This window comes from Nothoprocta perdicaria, unplaced genomic scaffold, assembly GCF_003342845.1.
Source record: "Nothoprocta perdicaria isolate Ctin4 unplaced genomic scaffold, notPer1 scaffold_268, whole genome shotgun sequence".
NCBI lineage: Eukaryota > Metazoa > Chordata > Aves > Tinamiformes > Tinamidae > Nothoprocta > Nothoprocta perdicaria.
Window position 1 is genome coordinate 66,844 of NW_020455497.1, and position 13,220 is coordinate 80,063.

Below are 13,220 nucleotides of genomic sequence, written 5' to 3' on the forward strand. Positions count from 1 at the left end.
CGGTCCTGTTCAACTTATTCATTAACGACCTGGATGAAGGGCTGGAGTGCTCCCTCAGCAAGTTTGCTGATGATACCAAACTGGGTGGAGTAGCTGATAGCCCTGAGGGCTGTGCTGCCATCCAGAGGGACCTGGACAGACTGGACGACTGGGCGGTGAGAAATCTCATGAAGTTCAACAAGGGCAAGTGCAGGGTGCTTCACTTGGGGAGGAATAACCCCGGACACCAGTACAGATTAGGGGTGGACCAGCTGGAGAGCAGCCCCGCTGAGAGGGACCTGGGTGTTGTGGTGGATGACAAGATGACCATGAGGCAGCAGTGTGCCCTGGTGGCCAAGAAGGCCAACGGGATCCTGGGGTGCGTTAAGAAGAGCGTCTCCAGCAGGTCGAGGGAGGTGATCGTACTCTACACAGCCCTGGTGAGGCCACATCTGGAGTACTGCATCCAGTTCTGGGCTCCCCAGTAGAAGAGGGATGTGGAGCTGCTGGAGAGAGTCCAGTACAGGGCTACGAGGATGATCAGGGGCCTGGAACATCTGCCCTATGAGCAAAGGCTGAGAGAGCTGGGCCTGTTCAGCCTGGAGAAGAGGAGGCTGAGGGGGGGACCTGGTCAGTGTGTATAAATACCTCAAGGGAGGGAGTGAGTAGGAGGGGGCTGGCCTCTTTTCTGTGGTAGACAGCGATAGGACTAGAGGAAACGGCCACAACCTGAGGCACCAAAAGTCCCAAAAGGGTGACAGAGCCCTGGAACAAGCTGCCCAGAGAGGTTGTGGACGCAGCCTCTTGTACGCAGCCCTGTGCCACGTGCTCTAGGTGATCCTGCGTGAGCAGGGGGGTTGGACTAGATGACCTCTGACTTCCCCTCCAACCTTGGGCATTCTATGATTCTATGATTCTATGATTAATAGTACTATGCTACATTTGAAAAGCAGTGCAATGAGGATCTCATAAGAGAAATATAAGTTTTTTAACTACTCTGCCCACCAATGTTTAGTAAGAGAGAAATGGGGTAGAAATTAGTGGGCCTGACTGTCTTGTGCACAAAAGTCTTGATATTGCAAATGAGTAAATATAATCTATATTAGGGATCCTGGAAGGCTTTTAGCTCTAGAATACATTCCATTCCATTTAATTCAAATGGATACTATAAAGCATCAACATACATATCTAATGTATTGAGAAGTACAATATTCTGTTAGACTTGGATCTCAGGGCAGTAGTGATTGCTTCATTAGTGTCTACATGAGACACTAGGCATGTGTGGGCAAAGCAGTGCCACATGTGGCAGCAAAACATTTAAACAGCAGAGCTATAGGAGTCATTGTCCTGTCTGTTTTTATGTGGACCATGTTCTGTTCCCTATGGTGTCAGGTAAAGTGCTGTGATAACCTGAAAGGGGATAGAGCCATCTAATCACCACCCCATATCTCATAACAGCATTTTTCCTGAGCTCTTTGGGTACAATGAGAGTGACTGCAAATACATCATTTTTTACTTGTCATACAAAGCAAGTGCATTATCGCATTTTTGAACTCTCCAAGGGAAGGAATATCTTTGTCTTGCTTATCTATGCAGCAACATGTTATCTTGATGCTTATTTACAAAGATGCATTGTATCTTTGTGCATGTAGTTCATCTGCTAGCACATCTTAAAGGTTGAATGGGTGCAAAGAGCAACATTCATTTCTGCTAGACACTAGTTACCTGTCATTTCCCAATACTAAAAAAATCAGGAAACATCAGTTAAGTGAAAGTCAATAATTGCAATGATACATCAAGTGCTATAACAATCGAAACATGAATCTTCCAGTCTTAAAGGCCTTTCTTGTGCACTCTGATCTGAGCTGAACTTGCCACATTATGTGACCACTAGATGAATCCTTTCTAAATACACATATTGTCTGCTTTTTTAATGTTACTGGGAGCTAGTCATATGCACCCCTGCCAGCAAAATGCCATTCACTCTCTGGTAGCTGTATTTCAGCTTCCTAAAATCTTCCTTGTTTGTCTTTCCCAGGTGCTCTTCTGAGTAATACTTGCTCACTTTAAGATCTGCTATTCACAGGATGTGTGACAGCAGCTCCTTTTCTCAGAAGCCAAAAACCAGAAGACATTGTTAATCAGGTGTGCAGTAGAGATGGTGCCATGTCATCCACAAGCCGTAGTTGAGTTTTCAGGGCCTTTTCCTACAATGGGCTTGATTTTTTTTTCCATTTTTTTTTTTGCTGTGATCATCTGGTGAACTGCCAGGGCCTGAACCACAGGCCCAAGTCAGGGCTGACTTACTGCTTTTGCAGAACTACACAGAACTCACCTGTAAATTGTGTCTGCTAACCTGCCCATAGGCTCATCAAATTGTAACTTTTGTAGACTCTCAGGCAAGCATTTCTGATCTTGAAGGGAACTTTCCCATCCAAAGCTGGGGCTCTGGCCAGGTCTTGGTGCTGGATGATAAGGAAAGTAGGACATACCGCTTCAGATATTACCGCTAACAAAGAAAATGCAAGCTTTGCTGATTTAATGTTATAAAAACTGGACCCTCTTACAGCAACTTGGAGATCTCACTTTCAGGTGGATGCACCATTGCATCCAAATCCTTGCTGCAACAGGGGCTCCCCAGCGACTGCAGATCTGCATGATAGTAAAGTACTTAGGCAATGTATCCTTTTTCTTAATCACTATTCTCTCTCTCATGTAGTAAGGGTTAAGTACATTACCTTGCTTATTTTGTCCATAGTTATAACTTGGTGCATAATAAGCTTATTGTTTTATTAAATGTATCATTTCATTTCTGTATTATTTGTTATTAATAGTAAACACAACCGTTCTTTCCCTTGGTGTCTGGTTATTTCTGCCGCCCCCTGTCAATTGACAAAACATCTGGGCGGTCAGTTATTCGCTCAATCAAGTAATGGCTGTAATCAAATCATGCCGTGTATACAAATGGTATAAAATTAAATATTAAAACAAGGAATAAAGAAGTAATATCAGTTGCCACTGACCAACCATCAACAGTCAGTCTCTAATAATCTAAAAGCCGTACATTTTAATTGGCAGAGATTTTGCAATCTCATATACAAACTTTACAATTTTGGAGGTGATGGATAGAAAATATCACCATCATAAAAAAAGGTCTCCAAAGTCTGATGGTCTGCTTCAACTCCAATAACCGTCTGGGCATAACTATATTCATGAGGTTTATTGTAGCCAGGAACTTCAGCCAAACGTTCTTTCCAAAGCTGTGGATAATTTCATTCCTGCCAAGCATAAGTAGAGACTTTGAAAACATATGCCACAAGGCAGCTATTTTACAGCCACAGTCTTCTCAAATAAAGGACCTGAACTGGATGGTTGCAACTTCTGAAATGTTGACAGAGCTGTCCTTAAGGATCATATATTTTTGAAAGGAATTTGCTTTAATGCTTTACTGTTTTAGCTTTTAACCAGTATAAGACAAAACATTTCCCTCAGGAAAGATCTGTAGTGGAAAATCCACTTGGAAATGATGTAGACTTTAATGCCAGTCAAAAAGTTTCTGACACTGGTACAATCAAGTATCATTCACATTTTGTAACAGGAGAAAGAAAAAACACCTCGTTTCCTAGTTCCTGTAGCAAAGTCCCTTTTTATATACTGACCGTATATTGAGTCCTACTGAACACCAGTTTCCTTCAGTTTGATTCAACATCAGGCTGCAGGTAAGTTACTATGACTAAATATTGTATAAATATTCTCTATCTAGTGTCAACTAGATAGAGAGATAGTCTACTCCAAAGTACATTTGAAGCTCCAGTAGGCAAATTAGAAGTTGGTTCAGTATTATCCAAAGCAGAAGAAAGGAACTCTCTTCTCCATCAGTTTCTGCTGCATGGTCAAATTGCAACATCTGGCTCATAAAAGTGTAAGAAATTAAATTATCAGGTTAAAGGAGTAGCAACTGAAACTTAGTTTCTGTAGTCTAGTTACCTTACCACATCAACAGAGCTGTAAGAGACTGTTGTGGACTTTGTTTGTCTCGACATTGTTGCTGTACAATTTACGAATTCCTGGCCTCAGCATCCTATCTCTGGGAAGACTGAGATATGAGCTCCAGGTGTTTTATCTCCGTACAATTAACAACTTCTTGGCCTTGGTATCCTGTCTCTGGGAAGACTGGGATACCAGCTTGAGGTTTGTTATCTCTACACAATTTACGACTTTGTGGATTAGCTCAAGACCCCAGCAATGATCAGCAGTGCCTGCCAAGCAGTGCTGACAGTCGAGTCAGGGGGAAGAGGAGCACCAAAGCAAAAAACTTCAAGAAAATGGGTGGACTCTTCAAGAACTGAGACAATAAAAGGCCTATGTATTTTTCTCCTCTGTGTGCAGAGAGAGAGCTTCTTTTCCTTCTTCTCAACTCTCTTCTGAAAGATCATCACTTGCACCAAGGCGGAGTCAACAAAACGTAACTGAACTGGTGGTGGTGGTGGTAACTAATCTTGCTGCATCTCTTCTTCTTTCTTGCTTATCTTTCTTCTTCTTCTTTTCCTTTTCTTCTTCTTCTTCTCTCTGTCCTATCGCCATTATGAGAATACAGCTTCTAAGGTTATATGGCATTTGACCTCATTGTGTCTTAATCTCGCTCTTGAGGTCATATCAAAACCTCCCCTGACAGTGAAACAGGACAAGAGCTCAATAGGATGAAGCTCCTGTCGCTTATTCAAAAGTCACACACTCATTTACCTGATATAAACCACCAGCTAGTGAGGAATGATGAGAGCCACCTCAGCAAGAGGGGCACACATGTCTTTTTACCAAAACATTGGTCAGCCTGGTTAGGAAGGCTTTAAACTAAACAAGGAGGAGGAAGGAGAGTGTTACATGGACAAGGCAATCAGTGTCATGCAACCAAAGGAAGAAGTGCGATGCAACCAAAGGAAGAAGGTGTCCAGCAGGAATATGGTAGTGGGGAAGTGAGTGTAGGATATGATTATAGAGGATCGTCTTTCACCTCTCCCAGGAAACATGCAGGCTTGATTACTTCCCTTAAATGCCTGTACACCAGTGCAAACAGCATGGGGACGAACACAGCATGGGGACACACAACAGGACGAACTGGAGATATGTGTGTGGTTCCAGCATCATGATCTTTTTGGAATTACAGAGACATAGTGGAACGGCTCATGCAAGTGTAGTGCTGTAATGGAAGGCTATGTGCTTTCAGGAAAGACAGACTGGGAAGGTGAGGTGGTAGAGTTGCTCATTATGTGAGAGCAGCTAGAATGCGTGGAGCTCGAGGTAGGGGACAGATGCTGAGCAGGTTGAGAGCTTATGGGTCTCAGACTATTGTGGGAGACACTGTGGAGGGTGTCTGCTACAGACCACCTGATCAGGAGGAGGAAGCTGATGAGGCTTCCTCATGGTCACAGGCCCTGGTTCTCATGGGAGACTTCAACCACTCTGGTATCAGCTGGAAAGACAACACAGCGTGGCACAAACAGTCCTGGAAGTTTCTCCAGTGCATCAATGACAACTTCTTGACACAGGTTGTGGAGGAGCCGACGAGGAGAGGTGGGCTGCTGGACCTCGTACTGACAAATAGAGAGGGGCTTGTTGGAGATGTGAAGGTGGGAGGTAGCCTTGGCTACAGTGATCATGAGTTGGTGGAGTTCAGGATGCAAAGAGGGCTGTAAGTGGCCTTGTAACGATGGACCTCAGGAGGGCTGACTTTGGGCTCTTCAGAGCTCCTTGGAGGGATCATATGGGCTAGGTCTCTAGAAGGAAGAGGGGGCCAAGAGAGATGGTTAGTTTTCAAGTAACATTTCCTCCACTCTCAGCAATGGTGCATCTGTATGAGTCAGAAGTCAGACAGAGGGGGCAGGAGGCCTGCGTGGATAAACAGGCTGCTCCTGGCAAAAAAAGAAAGCAGTATTCAGAATGTGGAAGAAAGGACAGGCCCCTTGGGAGAAATACAGGAATGTTGTCAGGTAATGCAGGGACAAGGAAAGTTAAAGCACATTTGGAATTAGATCTGGCAAGTAATATTAAAAATAACAAACTTCTTCAAATGCATCAATAGCAAAAGGAAGGTTAGGGAGAATGTGGGTCCACTGGTGAATGGGGTGGGTGCGCTGGTTACAAAAGACACAGAGAAAGCAGAGTTAATGCTTCTTTGCAAAGAATGCCTTCTTTGCTTCAGTGTTTGCCAAGGGCAGCCCTCTGGAATCCCAAACCCTAAGGACAAGAGAAGATGTATGGAGAGAGGAAGACTTGCCCTGGGTAGAGCAAGATTGGGTCAGAGAGCACTTAGGGCAATTTGACACCTACAAATCCATGGATGCTGATGGGATGTACCCAAGAGTGCTGTGTGAGCTGGCAAATGTTATAGCTAAGCTGCTTGCCATCATCTTTGAAAGGTCCTGGGGAACAGGGCAGGTGCCTGAGGGCTGGAAGAAAGCTAGTATTATGCCAGTCTTCAAAAAAGGCAAGAAGGAGGACCTGGGCAACTACAAACTGGTGAGCCTCACCTCCAACCCTGGAAAAGTGATGGAACAGCTCATCCTGGTTATTGTTCTCTAAGCACGTGGAGGAGAAGAAGGTGCTAAGGAATAGTCAGCATGGATTCAGCAAGGGGAATTCATGCTTGACTAACCTGATAGCCTTCTATGATGGAATGACTAGCTGGATAGATGAAGGCGGAGTGGTGGATGTGGTCTATCTGGACTTCAGCCAGGCTTTTGCCACCGACCCTCACAGGATCCTCCTGGACAAGCTCTGGAGCTGTGGGATAGATGAGTGGACGGTGAGGTGGATTGAGAACTGGCTGCATGGCAGAGCTCAGAGGGTGGTGATCAGTGGCACTGAATCTGGCTGGAGGCCTGTAGTTAGCAGTGTCCCCCAGGGGTCAGTCCTCGGTCCAGTCCTGTTCAATTTATTCATCAGTGACCTAGTTTGCTGATGATACCAAACTGGGAGCAATAGCTAATAGCCCCAGAAGGCTGCACGACCATCCAGAGGGACCTGGACAAACTGGACGACTGGGCGATAAGAAACTTCATGAAGTTAAACAAGGGCAAGTGCAGGGTCCTGCACTTGGGCAGGAATAATCCCAGACACCAGTGCAGGCTGGGGACTGACCTTCTGGAGAGCAGCACTGTAGAGAGTGACTTGGGTGTCGTGGTGGACGACAAGTTGACCATGAGGCAGCAGGCCAAGAAGGCCAATGGGATCCTGGGGTACATTAAGAATAGTGTCTCCAGCAGGTCAAGAGAGGTGATCATTCCCCTCTGATTGGTCTTCGTGAGACTGCTTCTGTAGTACTCTGTGCAGTTCTGGCCTCCCCAGTACAAGAGGGATGTGGAGCTGCTGGAGAGAATGCAGCGCAGGGCTACGAGGATGATCAGAGGCCTGGAACATCTGCCATATGAGCAAAGGCTGAGAGAGCTGGGCCTGTTCAGCCTGGAAAAGAGATCTGATAGGGTGTATAAATACCTTGAGGGAGGGAGTGAAGAGAATGGGGCCAGCTTCTTTTCCGTGATGGCCATTGATAGGACTAGAGGAAACAGCCACAAACTAAAGCATAAAAAATTTCACAGGAACTTAAGGAAAAAATTCTTAACAGTGAGGGTGACATAGCACTGGAACAGGCTGCCCAGAGAGGTTGTGGAGTCTCCTCTGGAGATCTTTAAGATCCTCTTGGATGCAGCCCTGTGCCACATGCTCTAGGTGACCCTGTGTGTGCAGGGGGTTTGGACTAGATGATCTCTAAAGGTCCCTTCCAACCTTAAGGATTGCATGATTCTATGAAATGTTACGTCAGAGCAATCTACTGAGAGAGTTCTTAAACTCTTAGCACATGCAGGAATATAAGCAGTCACACCTTGTGTTGATTTGGAAGCTTTCCGTATTGTATCAGTCTGAATGAAGAGATAGCTCTTAATTTTCTCTTGTAAAAGTACTTGACTGTCTGGATTTTTGCCACTGCCTTTCAACAGGTGTTGAACACAGATGTTGAATGCAGGATTGTAAATTTGTCTTTTTTTTTTCCTCCAAGTGCTGTTTTTTTAAGGTCTAAATTCCCAAGAAATATAAAAATAGGCAAAATGTTTATAATGAGCAATTACTCCATTATTTGAGGAATCTATGTCATTACCTCTTGATTAGCCTGCATTTCCAGTCTGTAACTTCCATAACTCGGCGAGAAAAGAAATCTTTGTCCCATTAATATGTCTGAGATATTAGAAGTGTTCTAGAGTCTTAAATAGGACAAAGAAAGTAAATATATATATATGAAAAGCAATAACCTTGGTTTTGATTTTTTTCCAGATTCTGTAAGCTTTCTTCTGTATTTGTCAGAATGTCAAAACAAGCATGTTTCAACTAAAAAAAATGTATATTTTGTTTGCAAACATAGTAATAGATTTCTAAAAAATCTAGATTTTTTTATTTTTTTTTTCAGGAGAGACACCAAACTGACTATCTTTCAGAAACAGTTCTGGTTTTGGTTTCCTCATCAGGAAATTCTCAATCAGGTTCACACATTCCTGATCTTCCTACTGGTTTCCATAATGAAAAAGTTTCTTTTTTTTTTTTTTTTACCTTCTGTCCTTTAACATCCTTTTATTTCTGATGGTTTTATATTCAAGTTCTCCTCACGAGAATATCTAGATTGGTCTGTTCTGCTAATGGTAGAACCTAATCAGAAAAAGAGATTGCATGCACATTTTCTAAGCCAATATTTGCTATTAGAAATATTTCTTAAAGACTTGGTACACTGACTTTGGTGGCAAACTATATCTGAATACTATAAACATACTATAACATCTTTAGAGTTTCCTGAAAATTGTGATCCTAGCATGCAGAAAACATACACATATTCTGCACTGCAGTAAGCTAGCTTTCCATCCAAAGCTGTACCCTTTTCATTGACAAGGGCAAAATATACTATCTAACAATGTGACTATAAAAGCTACAGAGCTATTTGCCTCCTATGTGCCCATTTCTTCTGATCTGTTTTGGCAATTGAAATGAATTGTGTTAGACAGCCTGTATCTGTTAGCTCAAACTGTTTATTAAGAGAGAGTAACTTAATAATAATTAGAGAGAACAATTGGTGACTGACAAGTGGGAAAAGAATCCCAAGTTTAAACAAAGTTTCTGTGAGTGGCATTTGAGAGGTCCTCGCTGCTGACGAGCAGTACATGCCATTGAGTATTCAGGACCAAAGACATAATCCTATTCTAATTTCTGCTTGCTTAGCATAGATACAGTGGGCCTCGGTGGCAAGGGTTTACAAAATTTTCCCACCTAAAGATTGACATACCGCCCACTGAGGTCCCATGAAGCACAGCGCAACCAGCTCTAAAATATTTAAACCCCTTGAGATTGTCTATGCTTTTACTTCTTCTTTACTTTAAACCCAGGTTGCTGGGTTTAAAGAGGTCTTTGAGATTTTTCCTGCAACATCCAGATTGTCTTCATCCTTACCTTCATCAGCTCTAGCACTGTATCGATTTTTTTTAGACAACCTGAAGGTAAAAAATGTTACTTGTAGGGACCTGAAGACACTGCTTATGCTACTGCTTTATGTGAGCAAGAGGGAAGTGCAAACCTTTGCTTTTACTAGATTGTCGAAAACCAGCCATGTCTATGCCCACTGGTGCTTTCATGATGAGAGCAGGAGAATCAGGAGGCACCACAGTGAGCAACCATCACCCCAGCATGGTCCTGTGTAGACAGAGTTGGTGTGCAGGCTGATCCCAGGGGCTGAGGATTCAGGCTCCTTCAGCTACAGATGGAAGTGCAACCCCAGCTGAACCACATCCTAGCTGGTACTCCCTGGTCAGGATTTTACTGTAGCCCAACATGCTGCAATAATCTATGATTACCTGAAGGCAGCAAAGCCCGTAAGAGCTGTTGAAATGGCTCCTTTCTGTGACTGCATGCTTCATTTATGTTGCATTTATAATTTTGGTGCTCACAGGCCAGGGGAAAAGAAAGGAGGGAGAAATTCTTAAACTCTTTTTATATGGTCTGCTTAAGACAAGCCTACTTGAGGCTAGGAAATATAAGATATCCCTTCTTATTCCGTCTTTGTACACACTGCACTTCTTTCTTTATAGTCATCCAATTTCCTTTTCTAATTCTGATGTATCTTAATTAATAAACAACTTGCCTAAAACTCAGCCTTGCTAATTTGCACATTCAGCCTTATGTCCCAGTCTAATCCTTCAAACTTACTACTGTGTCTGTGCTTCACTTACTATTTGAAGTGATGCTGCCAAAATAACCTTTGACACTGCTTGCTGTGTGTGATTACTTCCATCTCTTTTTATCTATTCACTGAGTTCAACAATATATTAAAGCAAGCAAACAATAGCAACAACAAAAATTAAGAAAACTAACAGCAATAAACTGGCAACTTAACATGCCAAAGGTTCTTCACCAGATTCCTATTCTAGTGTATTAAATCTCTTGCCACATTACTGGAGAGCTTACACTCAGCAAGGTACAAAGAACAATAAGCATTGCTACATTCTGACACTAACCAATAAATTTGCATGATTTAAGCTAATCACATAAACATTGCTTTATTTTAGCAGCTTGTAAAAACATTCCCTGAAACAAAAATTAAAAAGCGACTACATTATAAAATCCACGTCTATATTCAAAAAATTTGTTTGCGACATGCCATAGGGTAGATTTATATCATGTTATTGAATAATAGAAATTAACACACTACACGCACCAAACAACACACTTTCACTATAGGAAAGAAGAAAAGTAGAGGTGACCTAAGTTAATATTGGGTGGAGATTGTAAATTTGGACAAGGAACTGATACATCATACAAAATTGCATAGTGGGAAACTTCTTAAACCAAGAGGTCATAAGATTGGCTGCTTACTAGTTTCTAGTAATCCTCCTCCCACTGCTTACCTATCATAACAAAAAGTAAATAATTTTGTCACAATGATAGCTTTTCCTACTAAAGTGTCAATGACAGTATTTTTCCACAATGAAATTTAAGAGTTGTTGTGTTCAATAGACAAAACAAAACAAAAGGCAGTGACGGCTTCAGGTTGCAGTGTTTAGGTTTCTAAGATGCTGAAGAATTTCCAGAAAATATAATTTTGGGTGTTAGCTGTGTTTCTTCCGATGCGTGGAATCTGAACACATTTCAGATAATTTTTCTGGAGATAAGGATTTACTTTTGGTTTGCAGGCCATTCTGTCTTATCCAAAGAGAATTTCCCAGTGAAATCTGTGAGGCTTAAAAATGATTGCATAGTTTTTTTGTCAGAGAAATAATTTCATTTCTCCATCAAGTTTAACATTCTAATTATTATCTTTGGGGGCTTGATTCAACATCATTGAAAGCAATCAGACTCTTTCCATTGCTCACAGAGCCATTGGCATCCAATTTTCATTTGGCTTTGGTCACTACTACTTGATATTTCTTCTTTATCATTTCACTCATGGCTAGCTATCCAGAAATCCTTCTCATTGACATTTTATCATTTTTGATTCTTATTTATTAACCTAAACAGTTATTGTTCCCTAAAATTAAGAGGACACACTTAAAAGCTGCTCCAGACAAACCTTTGTGAAAGCAGTCTAGTTTATATTCAAATATTCATATATTGATAGGGATCTTGGCATTTTGCGTGTAGAGGTTTCTTTCTTTCTGGACTGTGCTATGAGGTCAATAATTTTCCGTGAGTTTATGTGGGGAAAAAGTTTGTTGAAACAATATACATGGCCTCTTTTTAACAATAATTTTCCTTTGCTATATCTTGCCAAGATTATTTAAGCCTCCCAATGCATATTTGTAGGAAGTTTGGACAAGGATGGAAGGAGGGTTCATTTTTTTCTGAGCTCTCCTTCAAGAGTTCAAGTATTTCACTGTGTTCTTAAAGAGGAGAATTTTCATCCTGCTGTAGCTTTTGGATACCTGCACAAAATGTGTTTTTACAAGTTACTCCGAGGTTTTTAATACAAACATTTAAATCCATATGCAGTTACGACCCACGTTGAATAAATTCCTGTGCCCTTGTGGTGACGGAGAAACCCCAGAATCATTTCCAGCTACCAGCCCCTCACCTGAACTCTGCCCAGCACCAGATCTCCTTTCAGTGTTCCATACCAGGCAGAGGATTTCAGACCCTGCTGTTAATTCAGAGACGTGGAGCTCTTCCAAGATGGGCTTGACTAATGCTTTGAGTCAGATCCAGTGCACTGGTTACGGGATGCTGTGAAATGACTTAGACCTCACCTTTGCCTTAGCCTGTCCACTCATACGCCATTGGGCTCCTCTGATATTTCTTCTTTCACGCTGCTACTTTTCTTGCATTGCCTTGTGTGGTTTAGAAGGAAGAAAACATAAGAGTACTCTTCATTCTGTGTGTTGTCTAGGTAGAGAGATCTGAACTCTCACCAAGAGAAGATTATAGTATTTATATGATCATAAAATATGCTTAAAACATTTCTGGTCATCATTGCATAAATAATGGCATAGACTATCACACATGCTTTTGAAAGTCCCATTTGGGACACTGAGAGCGTCTCACACTCCAAAGTGCTGATGCACAGCTGCTGTAAAATGAAATGCTCTTTATTGTTTCTCAGATAGGTGCAGATATATAAACAACAAAATAAAGATTCTTGACTCTGCTAAATCAACAAAACAAGAGTTTAGTGAAGGGAGAGGGGTGAGTGCTGAGGAGAACGTCCCCCCTTCACATGGCCCCTGGAAAGCACTAGTCAGCAGGACACTTCTTTAGATAGACCTGCTCAAGAGGATTCAGGAGAAGTTGGGAGCAGAGGGCCTCCCTGGCAGGCTGCCATGCAGGCAGCACCCTCCGCTTGGGATTTCCCAGCAGGTCTGTCTCGGGGGAGAGGCGGCTAACGCACTACAGCTGGCGTTCCTCGTTTCCTGGGAAGAAACTCGCAGGAGGCAAAAAAATGAGAGCAGCCCTCGCCTTTTCCAACGTGCATTCCCAGCAAACTTGGAAAACTTACAATAGGGAAAAAAAATTTTTTCCTCAGTCGGGTATTGTCAGAGTCCAACTGTTATGAAGGGTCTATAAAACCAGTGTATACAGCTGTGCAGTGGATAACCTGGATACTTATTTGTTCCCTGACTATGGTCCAGAGACTTCTCTGTGACAATATATGAATTCTGACTGGGCACTGGGTCTGAAAAATATATGTACGCATTGTCATTACACATCTGGAATTTAGA